Source organism: Uloborus diversus, chromosome 5, assembly GCF_026930045.1.
Source record: "Uloborus diversus isolate 005 chromosome 5, Udiv.v.3.1, whole genome shotgun sequence".
NCBI lineage: Eukaryota > Metazoa > Arthropoda > Arachnida > Araneae > Uloboridae > Uloborus > Uloborus diversus.
The window spans coordinates 182,723,384-182,738,968 of record NC_072735.1 but is presented as its reverse complement, the minus strand read 5'-3'; positions in this window follow the sequence as shown (position 1 = coordinate 182,738,968).

Genomic DNA, 15,585 nt, shown 5'->3' with positions numbered 1-15,585 from the left:
TTTGCTTGGTTTTTTCTTTCTTTTGCTTGGTCTTGGTTTGGTTCTAACAGTTAAGCTGTCTTGTCTAGTTCTTAGTATATTAAGTCTGAAGCAACTACAATAAGATGTTGCACATTTTCAGAAACATACTCAGCGGCAGGACTGTCATTTTGAACTTTTCTGAGGGGCAAAGGGTACATACTCTTTGCAAATTTTTATCAGAAAACAACAAAAACCATAACCTTATGTATAAAAGCAGTATTTTTTCAAAGCCGGGGGGCAAGGGTAATGTCTGATCAATTCACGTGCAGCTGCTATGTACAGGGCCGTGCTTAGGGGGTGCCAAACTGTGAGGCCGCACAGGGCCGCTAAAATATTTTGAAGTTTAGGGGCCGCTAAAATATTACAAAAGAATAAAATATTTCTGTGTGAAATAAGTTCCAATAAGTGTACGCGATTGTATTCTGAAAGGATAAGAAATATAAAATTTGTCTTTTAAATTTATTTATTTTCACATTTTTATTTTGAACAGAAATTTCAAACTTTAAATTTTTAGTGAGAAAATTGTAAGTTATCATGCGATAAATTTCTTTAGTGTGATGGATTTTTCTTGATCAGTTTGCAACGTTTGATATTTTTCATCGTATTGTCATTGTTTTAACTATAGTTTATGAACAAACTAAAATATAATTGTTTCTATTTTAATGTATGCATGTATTTTCTTCGTGTGGCATTTGCTTCCGTAATTGCTAGTAGTAAAAGTAAGTAAAAAATGTGCAGATTTATGTGGGGGAGGGGGGGGGGCAAGGGGAGGCAGTGGCACTTCAGTCTTTGGAGGACTTTAGTAACAACACACCTTCCAAAAGCTTTTTTTTCTTAAATCATGACTTTTTTTTTTCCTTTCTTTGAATAGTTCAGAAGTGAAGAATCGGAAATGAAGAGAATAGCGAATGTCTACTTCTGAGAGGGAAAAAAACACCTTCCACTGTATTACAAGTAGTAAAGCTGTCACTGGGTTGTTGAAAATGTGTTGAAAACGACTATTTTGAACTGAAAACCATTAGAAAAAGGATATAAATGAAAATATCCGCTAAACGAGCTATGCATTCCGTTGCAATACTTAAAGTATTCACCGATTATTTCAACAAATTAGGAGCTAAAACAATAAATTAAAAAAAAAAAACAGATTTAACGGGGACTTGAAAAATGGCATTTTTTGCTACCGACAGAAAAGTTGTCCGAACTACAAAAGTGACCCAAAACCTGAAATAGCTTACAGCCACGGGAAGGTTAAATCCCGCACCTGATCCTCGTAAAAAAAAACCCTGCTAATGAAATGTGAAATGTTTTAGGAGAGAATAAATAAATAACAAAAGTGAGATTATCCGTCGACTATTAAACCAAAATTTCGCACAGGGCCGCTAAAACTCTAAGCACGCCCATGACTAAGTATTGTTATTGTACCATCAATTGATGTAAACTTTGACAATCAATTGATGATGTACAAGGGTGGCATGTTATCCTTAAACTTCAATGTCGACTGCCCAAAAGCCTCAAAACGATCCACTAGAAAAGCGGACAGGTACTTCCCCCCCCCTTTTTTTTACCGCCCAGCACATTACATTAGAAGTTGCCCTCGTAGAGGATTTACATTTGATACGAATCAAAAAAGTTCCAGCCGGAAACTCCCATCTGGTAACTGAATGAGGCTGAAGTCTTTGTCTTCTTCATCTCACCATTTCAAGCCACTCTGACGTCACACTTTCTCTTGTGCCAGCGTGCGCGACTGACGTGGGTGATTCAGACGGTAAGACTAAGGCCCCTATAATATGGTGTTATAGGGGTTCTAGGTGAGACTTTTAGACTCCTTGTATGAGATGGAATGGGATGTTCTCTTAAAACCTATCCCTCAGAAAGCGTGTCAGAGTGACCATATCTAAAGCCCCAGATCGTGGCTTAGGTAACGACACGTCCGCCATCTTGCGGCTAAATACAGCTCTCTTCCTGAGCCTGCTATAATGAAGTAACGTGTTTACTTCTTGATTGTGGATTAACATGGAGTTAAAAAGGAACCCAACCAAGAAGCAAAACATGGTACTTGACACAGAAAGAAAGCATCGTTTAGCCCAAGATGGCGGACGCGTTGCAATTTATTCTCCGATTTGAAAAATACTTCGGAGGGCGTTTTACAACAGTTTTACACAAAACAATATGGCATTTAATCTTATTTGTATGGGGGGAAGGAGCACCAACTAATACACCCCACTGATGTATACAGGGTGCCCACTAAAGTCCCTTCTCACCCTCTTAACTTCAAAACGGCTGCTCTTATATTCATATTAGTGGCATCTACATAAAGTAAAGTTGCCATGTGCTACTGAATAAAACCACTTATGGCGCCACCTGGTGGGAACATGCAGAGTTAGGATTCTTATCTCAAAAACAAGTCGAAATAGGGGAAAAAGTGATTTAAAAAGTTGTAGCACATCATCCGCTTTGAACATAAAGATATCTTGTTGACATTAATGCAAAGAATAGAGAGGTCAAAACTTGCATTTGCTTTTTTGAATTTTCACGAAAACGTTCCGGATTCACGTTCCTGTGACGTCACAAAAATTTAACAGAAGGAAAAATAACAATCTTCCGGGTAAAACATAACACCGAGATGCCAAATAAAGGTTTATTGTAACCGCTTGTTATTTTTTTTTCTATACCAGAAGTGTGTTTTAGTCGCTTTTTTCTTTGTATTTATATTTACAAGGCGTCTTTTCGTACTAAATTGATGATTTTATACAGCTTTGTGCACCCATTTTCCCCATATCTTAATCTGCTTTTAAGATAGAAATTTTAACTCCGCAATTTATCACCAGGTGGTGTCGTAGGTGCTTTTATTCAGTAGTGCATGATCACTTTACTACTTACCTAGACAACGCTTTTATGAATATAGCAGCCGTTCCAAAGTTTAAAAATTGGGAAGGGAATTTAATGCGCACCCCTACGAGGGTGACCACGGGAGAGTTTGTTGCTGATAAGGGGCCACAAGTCGAAAAAAGGTTGAGAAACCTTGGTTTACAATACTTTGTTACAAAACTTTTAGTGTGGGCTCTTTATTCTATTCAGAAATAATCTTAGCAAGTGAAATAGCGCAATGTAATCAAAAAATAAATAAAAATGATAAAAAAAGAACTAAATTCGTAAGCAAATGGTTTTAGATCAATGAAACAAAAATTTTTTGTTAGTACAAAATAAGAGAGTCCTTAAAAAATTCCCCTTAAGGTCCCCTAAATGAAAATGATGAAAAAAATAAATAAATAAAAAAAAAAAAAAAAACGAGAATGTGAGATATTAATTATTCTCATCCCTTCATCTTGAATAAAAATATAATATAGGTGACAGAGTTATGAACTGCATAATTAATGATTTGTGATATTCTTCTTCAAGATTCGGGTTGAACAGTCCATGGATTCAGAACCTTGCACAACGTTTCAACGATTTTCTTGCTCCGGTAAGAAATTCACTTCAAACTGGTCAAGACTTAAGTTCTCAAATATCAGCAATGGTAAGTTCAATAGATTTACGTTTTCAAGATCTCAAGTTCCTGATAATAATCAGCAAAATATGAAAGTATACAGTGTCTTACTTCATTCAACTTTTAATAATTTTATGCACCTGATATGAAAAGAAAATGCTTTTTGAATTTCATATTATTTCTTGTCAATTAAATTTAATTTGATGATATGACATGTAAACTACGGGAGAAAAAATAAAAACAGTATTTTGTAGTTACAACTGCTACATTTCTTAATTGTAAATGAACGAAATTGCTTACGGTTTGGGACTTGTTCACATTGGCGAGTAATAGATAAAAAAAAAAGACAAAGTAAAAAAAAAGAAATCAGGAGTTTTAAAAGTTAATGTCAAGTACCATCGTGAAATAAGAAATAGAACAACACCGTTGCGCCAAAAATAAATTGAAAAAAGTTCCCTGAAAATAAGGCGAATATGGAAAATGTCAGTACATTGATTAGTTAAAGACAAGATGTCATCAGTAAGAGGTACGAAGATTGTATTTACTCTGTAATCTGCAATGACCGCACTACTTTACAGCAATAAATTACTTGATACAACGCTCCAAAAGGCACGTAATTCATAGATCAGTAGAAACGTATATTCAGAAACGTATGTTTTTCAAGAAAGTTATTGTTCTAGAACAGTCATCTTCAAACCGTGACCTGCGGGCCGCTTGTGGATCGCTGTATAGATTTCAATCATCCACCTCTAACGACTTAATTTCAATACTTCTTTTCCATACTTGCTGGCAGTTCAATAACCGCTAGTGTATCCTATGAAAGTTATTGCGTTTCAATCATAGACTAATAATAAGAGTAGACCGAGCTTTCTCATTCTTGCTGATAAAGAAAATTGGTTCATAGATGTATCATGTGACTAGTGGAAGGGCTTGGCGAAGACTTTGGCAGCATGGTTGCTAGATGGCAGCATTATCTATAGTTTGGCACTCGACATGTATTTTAAGACAATGTATTTTCATTAAAAAAAACTTCAAGATGCAGAGATTGAACTGTTTTTCTTTTAGTTATGCATTATTTTGACATTAGTAACAGTTTTTGATCAGTTTTCGGTAACTTTTATTTCATTTGGAGCTGTCAGCGTCGGCGTGAAGGAAATGGCGTAAACGTTTTGCGTTAACGCAAAAATGTACTAATCGGTATCTTAAATTGAAACTGTAGGTAAAAATCTTACCGTTTGCTGATTCTTCTTGGTCGCTTGCATCTTTTATTGCTTAGAGAGTTATTGAAATTGACTAAAGAAAATGCACAATACTATCTAAACGAAAAACTCACTATATTAACAAATATTTACAACTTAGAATAAGAAATTTACAAATCGGACTCCATAAAAGATCATTCTTCCGTGTTCCATCAATTCTATTTATTTTATTTCGCGCTGGCGTTGATCGTCTGCTACGATCAACGCCCGCTGTTGCTAGGATATCCTCCAGTCACATGGTTTGGTTTATGAGCAGCAAAAGGGTTGCCATAGCTCGGTCTGCTCTTATTATTAGTCTATGGTTTCAATGTAACAGAGATTTACCGATGACATTTTTAAACTCTGGACCATTGGATGTTTAGTTATTGTATGTTTAAAACAATCAAATCCAGCAATCAGATCTCATGCTATGTTCACAACATCCATTTTCTGCTGCTATTTTGTCGAAGTTTGGAAGAATGTAAAGTCAAAACTGAAAAAATAGTGCCTTTAATACTCATGTGTCGAGAATTCTGTTTGAATTACTTCATCCCACATAAAATGAAATTGTGATAGATCCGTAAAGGAGATAAAATGTCAGATTCCTCATTGAACTAAAAAAAAACACCTATATTACGATTTTAATTACGTTTTGTGTTCTATTGTTCTGTAACAAGCACTAGATTTTTTAAAAATCATGTTTCGCTATTTCATTAATATTTTGTGTTGAATATCGATTTTCGCTGTAATTTTCAAACTTAATGTTGTATTCATATATTTTGAAGCAATGCGGCTCACAATCCCTTCCGTAACAAAAATTTTAACCCTTATTGCAATAAAGTAAAACGAGCTGATGTGTGCATCACATGACTTCCTTTTACTCCAATTTAATGTCATTTTTCTCAGTATTGGCAGTTTTAATATGATTCAATTGTTTACTCTCTAAATATCACCAACAGTGGCCAAATTAAAACCAGATTTCAAAAAAAAAAAAAAAAAAACATTAAAAAAAATCGCCAAATTTGTCGCCAACTTGGCGAAAAAACTTGACGACCAAAATACTGGAGATATATCGCCAAGAGTCCGCTAAATTATAACACCACTTGAGTTTACATCGAAATTAACAATGATTTCCCCCCAAAAAGCGGCAAAAGACCCCCTTAGTGTCATCCGAATGCAACCAAAAGGGATGGTGCACAACTAGACCCCACTAGGAGTCGACGTACCAAATTTCAGCTTTCTAGGACATTCCGTTCTTGAGTTATGAGAGATACATACACACATACGCATATACATACATACAGATGTCACGAGAAAACTCGTTGTAATTAACTCGGGGGGTCGTCAAAATGAATATTTCGGGTGTCCGTACGTTCGTAGGCACATATCCACGTGTGGTCGGGTTGAAAAAAAACTCAACATTCATTTGGGTGTAAACAAAATGGAAATTAAGGTCGATTTTTGGGTGAACATTTTTTCGCGAATACAATACTTCCTTTTTTGTAAAAGGAAGTAAAAAACCATTGCTTTAGGGATTCTCAATCTGCAGGAAGCATATTCCTAGGGAGGCGTAGAAGAATTTCAAGGGAGGCGTGAATGTTTAATAAAATAAAATGAGAAAAAGTAAAACTAACAATACTTACATCATTTTTAGTCACGAGTAAATATTTTTACATTACAGTCTTTTTTTTTTGAAGTATTAGTGCTGCTTTGATCCACACTGTCATGAGAAGGAAAAGGGCAGTATCAGAAATTTTTTCATATTTTTCTCCTAGTCATCTATTATATGGGTCATTCTTCAAAAAGTGTAACTTTTCTGTCATACGCCTTTTACAGAAAAACTTTAAGGAACAATTCATTTAACAATGCTTTTCAATTCCATCAAAAATATATCTATTTAAACCTGCTAACGATTTTTTAATAATAATTTTTACTTTAGTATATTTTTGGTACACAACATGTGAATTCTTACCTCCGTGGCATGTCACACACCAGGTGTGACTGTTTATGTTGCTTAATAATTTGTTTAATTAAAAGTATATATTTATTATTCCTTTCACAAGTGTCTCAAATATTAATTGTTTAAGTATATTTAATTTTTTAATATTGTATTTTTAGTCCGTTTTTTTAGGATAAGTAGTCATGTCACACAAAAAATGCTCACCTCCGTTACCCAAACTTAAAATGCCATTTTTACTTCCTTTTACAAAAAAGGAAGTATTGTATTCGCGAAAAAATTTTCACTCAAAAATCGCCCTTAATTTCCATTTTGCTCACCCCCAAATGAATGTTGAGTTTTTTTTTCGATTCGACCACATGCGGAAAAGTGCCTAAGAACGTATAGACACGCGAAATATCCATTTTGACCATCACCGAGGTAATTACAACGACTTTTCTCGTGACGTCTGTATGTATGTGCGTATGTATCTCGCATAACTCAAAAATGGTATGTCCTAGAAAGTTGAAATTTGGTACATAGACTCGTAGTGGGGTCTAGTTGTGCACCTCCTATTTTGGTTGCATTCGGGTGTTTCTAAAGGGGTCTTTTGCACCTTTTTGGGGGGAAATCATTGTTAATTTCGATGCAAACTCAAGTGGTGTTATAATTTGGCGGTCACTTGGCGATATATCGCCAGTCTTTTGGTTGCCAAGTTTTGTCGCCAACTTGGCGAAAAATTTGGCGATTTTTTTTTTTTTTTAAATCTGCTTTAAATGTGGCCATTGCTAGTGATATTTAAAGAGTTAGAGAGAGAATCCCATTAAAATTGCAATAATAGGGAAATAGCATTAAATTGGTGTAAAGTAAGTCATGTGATGCACACATCAGCTCGTTTATTAACACATGGCAGTAATGACATCAAATTTTATTTTCAATGATACAAGGGAACCCCCTCCTTTTGTTTATTTTCAGCCATTGTTGAAGATGTGAGATTTTTGTCGAAAAACATGGAGATAGGTTTTGCTGTAAAAACTAATTTTTATTCTGACTTCTCACCTCCGCGAACTTGAATTTCAGGGACGTAAATTAATGTAAAAAAAAGAAGTGAACATGTTTTCATATGCTTGACATGTGCAGGAAGAAAAAACATATTTCCCTGAAAAATGTATCCATTAGGCTTATATTAATGTAACATTCCTCACCTCCGTGACAGATCATATCAATGTCATTATTTGTGAGGTGAAAATAAATGATGGAGGTTAAATACATCAATCTTAGGCATTCTTCCACAATTATAAATTTCCAGTACATTCTCAAATTTACTAAATACTATTTTTAACACACATTTGAACTAAAACGATTACTACTAATTAAGCCGTACTTTAATTAAGAGAGCTTACTATTAAATTCCCACTAATCATTAAAATAGCTCATTGTTTGCACAGTTAACAAAATTACTATTTTGATATTCAATTGGCCTCAATTTTTAAATCTTTATTTTATTTTATTTTATTTTTATTTCTGTGAACAAGGCATTGTTTAAATTTTTTTTATTTATGAGTAAAATAATTAGAACTTAGCTGGGCCATTTTGTATGGTTACTTCTAGTGGGTAACACTTTCATGTAAGAATAGAAAAAAAAAAAAAAAAAAATTTCGAATTTGAAAAATATTTGCGTTCATAGGTTACATTTTCTGGAGAATGACCCATATACTTATCGCGCTATTGCACACGCTTGCTTATTTGGTTTTCGCTGAAAAAAAAAGCACGATTTAAACGTCAAAGTTCAATTTGATTTTTTTTAGATTTTTTTGAATGAAAACTACGTTTTGGAGAATTTCCGCAAAAATTCGATTTTTTAATCATTTTTCGGAGACACCGTATTGGCATGAATTTAGAAAAATCTCTCTAACTTCTTTATTTTTCGACCAATTAAGCTGAATTTGGTATCAATTTCAAGCTAATACTTTTCTCTTTCAGTGTAAATAATAGAAAGTATTATGTGAATAGTTGGGTGTTTCCACTCTTTACTTAAAGTCAGTTTTTACGCTTTTTCAATTGGGAGATGAAATAAGTCATATCTCCGGAGTACCAACTATGATGCGTAGCAAATTTTTTTATTACATATTTTAATCTTTTTCTTGCTATGTAGAGAAAAGTAGAAGGGTATTTTGTTGCTTTGAAATAAAATAATAAAGTTTGTTTTGCAGAAAGTACAAGTTTTCTATTGCTTTAAAGTCATTTTAAGCTTAAAAAAGTCCAAGAACTTTTCAAAGCAATCAATACTGGACTGTCAAAGGATAAAAATTGATTGGTATCAATAGTTAATCGCTAAAAAGTTGTTCACTTTAGAAAATAATTGCGCAAAAACCTCCGTTTCAGACTTCATACACACACACTCCAAAAAAAAAAAAAAAAACTTTTGTTTGAAAGTATACTAAATATTAAGAACAATAATTTGAATAGTGTAAAAAAATATTTCTAACGGCATTATTTTGCATGTTTTTTTGACATTAAACATAAAAAAATATATTTAAAAAAAAGATTTAATATTGAAAAGTTTTCATAGCATAAACCTCTTTGGATTGCGTAACACCTGACAATGATCCTCCACTCTTACAATATTCATGCACCACTCTAAGATTTCTCTGAAGAAGATTATTTTTGCTGATTGAAGCATATTTAAAAATATCTTTGATAGTTATTGATAGAAATTCTGATTTTCTCATCTTTTGATACAAAATTAATGTGTTCCTTCTGCCATCATTTTAAAGCGATCAAACAGAAGGTACTGAAGGAAACATTGTAAGTTTTTCTCCAATAAAGAAACAAAGTGTGAGACAATAATTTTTAATTGAACTAAGAAATAGAGTAAATTTTTAAAATAAATGTTGTGCGCGTAAGCATCCTTTTCATTTAAATTTTATAACCGAGTAAAGCTATGCGTAGATTCACTTTCAAAGCATTAGAAGAATGATGTGTAATATGGCCTACAAAATGTCTTGCTTGAAAATGGGGTCGTTACCAAAATTTTAAAAATATTTTTTTTCTGAAAGAGCATTCTTAAAAACATAGGATCTGACCATTTTTTAAATAATTTGTTTAAGTTTAATATTTAAAAAAAAATACTTAAATCGGTGCGCTTTCATTGTTTACATTTCTTGCCGATGACATCACAAATGATGAAATGCCATTCAGTGTTGTCATTCACAGAACAAAATATTTAATTCGCATCCTTACTCACGTGTATTGGCAACGATAGGGTTGATAGCAAGCGTAGAGCACAATTTTAACTCGCTTCTTGATTATCATAACATGGAAACGTAGTAGAAAGATGCGGCAAAGTGCATCATTTGTGACATCATCAAGAGCAAGCCTTGTTTGAAAAACCAGACATTCAGAAAAATCAATTTAAAAAAAACTGCTGGGAGAATGAAAGTATTTTCTGGGTCCATGTATTTTTTTTTTTTTGCTCATTCTATCTATTTCAATGATTAAAAGTAGTACTTTTAACTGAAGGAAACCACCCCATTATGAAAGGAATCCAAACAACTGCTTGTACCAGTACCTGGTTCAAGCTTAGTCGTTTTTAACTATAATGGGGAAATCATTATTAGTTCAGAGGTTTCATTTAGTTTTGCAATGGCTTCGTTGTTACTTAAATGATCTGATTCATACTCACTGCCTTAAAAATTAATTTATTATGACTACTTTGAGAAAAAATTGAAAAACATTTCTTTTCGATAAGAAGTACGTAATTTTTATATTCGAACGAGTACAAGCAGTTGTTTACGTTGCGTTGATAATGCAGAAACTACTGTTGTACACACATTACCTAAACATGGTGTGCATCATTCTTCTTGCGCTTTAAACGTGAATCGACGCATAGCTTTCGTCGATTATGGAATGTGAAATAAAAGGCATGCTTTTGCGGTCTGCATTTGTTTCAAAAATTTACTCTATTTCTTTATTCAAATAAAAGTTTGCTCACCCATTTTTTTTTCTTTATTGCAGAACAATTTACAAAATATCCTTTAATATCTTCTGTTTGATCTCTTTAAAAAGATGGCAGGTGGAAAACATTTTCTTTGTATCAAAAGATGAGAAAATCAGAATTTTTATCAATTTTCAAACACGTTTCAAAGAGATTTCAAAATATACTTCAATCAGAGTTCAATTCTTTTCGGAGAAATCAAGAGTTGTGCTGCATGAGGGCTGTAAGTGTAAAGGATCATTGTCAGGTGTTACGTAATCCAAACAAGTTCACGGTATAAAAACTTTTCAATAGTAATTTTTTTTTTTTTTTTTTTTTTTTGTCTTTCAATGGCGAAATAAAAGTATGCAAAATAAAGCCATTAGAAACGTTTTTTTTACACTATTCTTTTTATAATTATTCTTAATATTTAGCATATTTTATTTTATTTTATTTTATTTTATTTGTCAAGTCTGAAACGGAGGTTTTTGCACGATTCTTTCCGAAAGTGAACAACTTTCTAACGACTAACTATTAAAACAAATCAATTTTTATCTATTTAAATTCCAGTATAAATTGTTCTGGAAAGTTTTTTGGCTTTTTTAAGCTCAAAAAGGGCTTAAAATAATAGAAAACTTGTATTTTCTGCAAAAGAAACATTTTTTTCAAAACAACAAAAAACACCCTTCTAGTTTTTTCTACACAGCAAGAAAATGATTTAAATATTTTACAAAAAAAAAAAAAAAGGATGCAGATCATAGTTTATACTCCAGAGAGATGACTTATTTAACCTCCTTATTGAAAAAGCATAAAAACTGACTTTAGATAAGGAGTGGAAAGACCCATTTAGTCACAGATTACTTTGTTCACACTGAAAGAGAAGTGTATTAACTTGAAATTGACACCATATGCAGCTTAATTGGTTGAAAAATAAAGAAATTAGAGAGATTTTTTCAAATTCATACCAAAATTGAATTTTTGAAAAAATCTCCAAAACGTAATTTTCATTCAAAAAATCTAGAAAAATTAATTTCAACTTATCTCATCTTAATATATAAAAATGGAGTTTGGTAAATTTGTTCCCTAAGATCTCAGAAACTACCCGACAGATTTGGCTGAAATTTTCACCGTTTGTTCTTTTTGGTACTGGGAAGGTTTGTAGACCAGTTCGATAAAAATCCGATTGATAGTTCCTTTTTTATTCTAATTTGTCCAAAGTTTCGCATAAATGCCCCAATATGACGGTTAAAAAATACGTGCACATATTAAAATTGTGTCCATCGAAAGCGCTTATTTTTCTGCTGAAGATGGCATCTGTTAGAAAGTTCTAAGTTGTATGAAAAACGAGTTATGGGCTTTTTTGTTCCATGTTCGAAGGCTTTCCTAAGCCCAATTCATTATTTAGTGTATCATCTCAACTCCCAGTTCATAGTTAGAATTGTTGAATGTTTTTGTGTTTCGTCTGACTGTTTGAGGCTTTTCTCAAGTCGAATCTTAAATTAACGTTTTTTCCCCAAGATTGGCTAATAATAACTGTAGATTTGGTTGATTGATTTCCATTTAAATAGAACTTTAGTGTAATTAATGATTTTTTTTTTTTTTTTTTTTTTGTTATTTGTGCTGATTGGATTTTTTCATCATTATCCAATCTAACAGCAGAAACTTCGCCAAAATTTATGCAGGTTGATTTCAGTAGCGGATGCATTTGGCAGTTTTTTCAACTGTCACGGTTTTTGAAGTCAAAGACTACGTAATAATGTTTGTCGGCTTTCACCATGTAAACAAAATATCGTCAATCAAAGAATCTTTAAAAACTTTTTTTACTGTAAAATAATCCAGCAACTAAATTAGGCAAATCCATAAACAGCACAAAAACTTCCATTAATGTTACTTTGTGCACAAATTCAAGCCATCGCCAAATTTTACTACTTATTTTGGAAACATTACGGATGAAATTGTTTAGCGCCATTTTATGGTGACAAAAAATATCTTAGCATATGGCGACAATATCTCTTTAACAAAAATTAGTAACATACCGTTTTTCAAATTAAGGAGGGGGAGCATTATCCAAGGTATCCCAAAACGATTCCCGCAAATTCGGTAATATTTTAAATCGCACTAAGAGCCCACAATAATTAAAATTTTCCAAAATAACTAAAGCAAGTTTAAGGGGATCACGGGTGCGCGGCCACATTTTTTTTTAAACAGTTCGTTCTTCAATATACATACAGAGAAGGTAAGACTCAATGTAAAAAAATAAATAAATAAGTATTAACTGATAAATCTTTTTAAACATGTGAAGTTTAATTTCATATTTCGGAAATTCTTCAAATTTGTATACGCTTAAATTTCGTGTTTTCGTTTGTAAACGAATACTATTTTGCTCTTTTTAGTTACTGCTACTTTAGTTTTATGAGTAAGGAAGAAGCTAGATTTTAAGTCATGTCAAAAAGGTGTGTTTTAAGTTCTTTCACTTAAAACAGAAAACAAATGCAAGTAACGATTGTTTCTGATAATTATTGCTAACCCAGGCAACGCCGGGTATTTTTTACTAGTATAGTATAAAATGAAGTCTCCAAAAAGCGTCTGTGTGTTTGACCTCGCAAAAATCTAGAACTACCCGGCCGATTTTGCTGAAATTTTCAGTTTGTTCCTTTAAGTGCTGAGAAGGTTTGCAGATCAGTTCGAAAACAATTCGATGAATAGTTCTTTTTTTTATTCCAATTTAGGCCCAATTTTCGCATAAATTGCCGAATATGGGGGTGAAAAACTCGCCAAATAGTAATATTATATATCGTTGGAAAGGGATGCATTTTCCGTGTTCTACACAATTTGTTCCAATGCTCGAACTTAATTATGGCGGGAGTTTTTTACGTTTTTAGCACGAATTTTTTTAGGCTTAGCTGAAATTTAGGCACTACTATCTTCATTAAATCCATCAATAAAAAGTGAAGGAATTGTCCCACAGTTTTCTTTTTGACAGCACTGGAGAGAACTGCTTTTTTTACTCCAGATCTAACTCGACCTAAGGTCGTAAGTTTAACCCTCTATCTCCATTAGAAAAAAAGTTACAAGCGAATTAAATGAAGTTGAAAAATCTGTTCTCTATTCAAGTTTTTAACCATTTTATTTTGCGTTTCCACGGTAACGCTTTTTGAATCCATTGTTTATTTCCATCTTTCTCATTTTCAATTCTTAAACTTATTTTATTTTGTGTTTCCATGGTTACGCCTTTTAAATCCATCTTTCTCATTTTATTTTAATTTCTTAAAAGTATTTTAGTATCTGTCGTCATTGTTTGGAGAGAAAATTTTGCATGATGTTTTTTTTTCTTTCATTTAATCCTGGTTATTAAAGATACTTCACTTGACGCAATGTTTTTTTTTTTTTCTCAAGGTAGACCGGGCAAAGCCGGGCAACGCAGCTAGTAGATATCTATTCGTAAAAAAATAATGGAAAAAATTGGGGACGTGAAGGCATGGCCGACTAATTACTTTAGGCGATTTGACGGGGAATGTTATTGCTGTTCAGTTAAGTTAATACTGCTATCATTTTAGAACTAAATAGCTTCCATGGTTTTGAAGGGAGAAGGGGCAATAAACATGTCCCCAATTGTCCAAAAGATGTGCCTACTCAGAGAGCGTCGAACTTAAATTTTTGATAGGGCGAAACTCTAATTTGCCGAATTCAACTCCAAATTGTCGCCAAATGATGATAATTTTCCCGAATAGAGCTCCAGATTTTGGAGAATGATGATATTTTTGTCAAATTTTCAGAAAAAATTCGCCGAACGAGGAAATTTTAGGGAAGTCACAGTGTCCTCCCGTGACCTCCCATCGGGGCTCCTCTTGACCTGCCCTTCCTAGTTGAAGTTGCTCCTGTTGATACACTCCTGGCAGCAAATATCTCTGTATCTGAATTTTCAGTTAAAGCATTGAGTAAGGTATTGAAAGTAATCAGAGGTGAATTGTATTATAGTTATACTATTGTTATTACCTTATTATCAAAAACTTATCAAGCGTAAACTATGGCAGAGTCCCATGCTCCCATTAGTGTGACTGGTGCTATACGCCAACCACATCTAAATCGTAGATTCCTTAAATCAATGTTTATTTGTGAAATACACCGCCAGCTCAATCATTTCCAGCCGAGGACTGCAGTTTCGTGCTTATTAGCACTCATCAGCCCGGCATAGGAAAATGACTGAGTTGGAGATGGAAAACCTCTTAAGGAAGCCAAGAGTGCGAAACAAACTGGTAGCTAATATAGAATTAGCAGACCAGACGAGTGACCGAAGCAATGGTTCGGTTCAACTCGAAGATTGAACAGCGAGGCAAGGTATATTCAGTAAATTACCGCCCATTAGCCAGGACTAAAGCAGAAATACGTGAAATACACCGCAAGCTCAGTCATTTCCAGCCGAGGACTGCAGTTTCGTGCTTATTAGCACTCATCAGCCCGGCATGGGAAAGTGACTGAGCTGGAGATGGAAAACCTGTTAAGGAAGCCAAGAGTGCCAAACAATTAGTGTAATTTACTGAATATACAATGTTTATTTGGCTCTTCGATCCATTGATTAATTGTGTTCTAATAATAATACGTTCAAATTAAAGTTATGTGTTATAATATTAAGCTTTGCACTATCTATATTTTCATTTGATAACCAGTTTCGGCTTCTGATTACGATTTTCCAATTTCACTTCACTAGGGTCTCAAAAGTCCGAGGTCCGTTCAATGCGAGGTACTTTATTTGTATTTTCAGGTATTTTTTTAACAACTAGAAATTGGTTTGCATTAAAATCTGAAAATTGAATTATATTGCTATTGCAAAACTTCCTTACTGCATAAAATAATGTAATAAAAAGGTATTAAAATGTGGGTGTACTAAAAAATGTCAAGCGGCATGAAATATTTATCGGTTACTAGA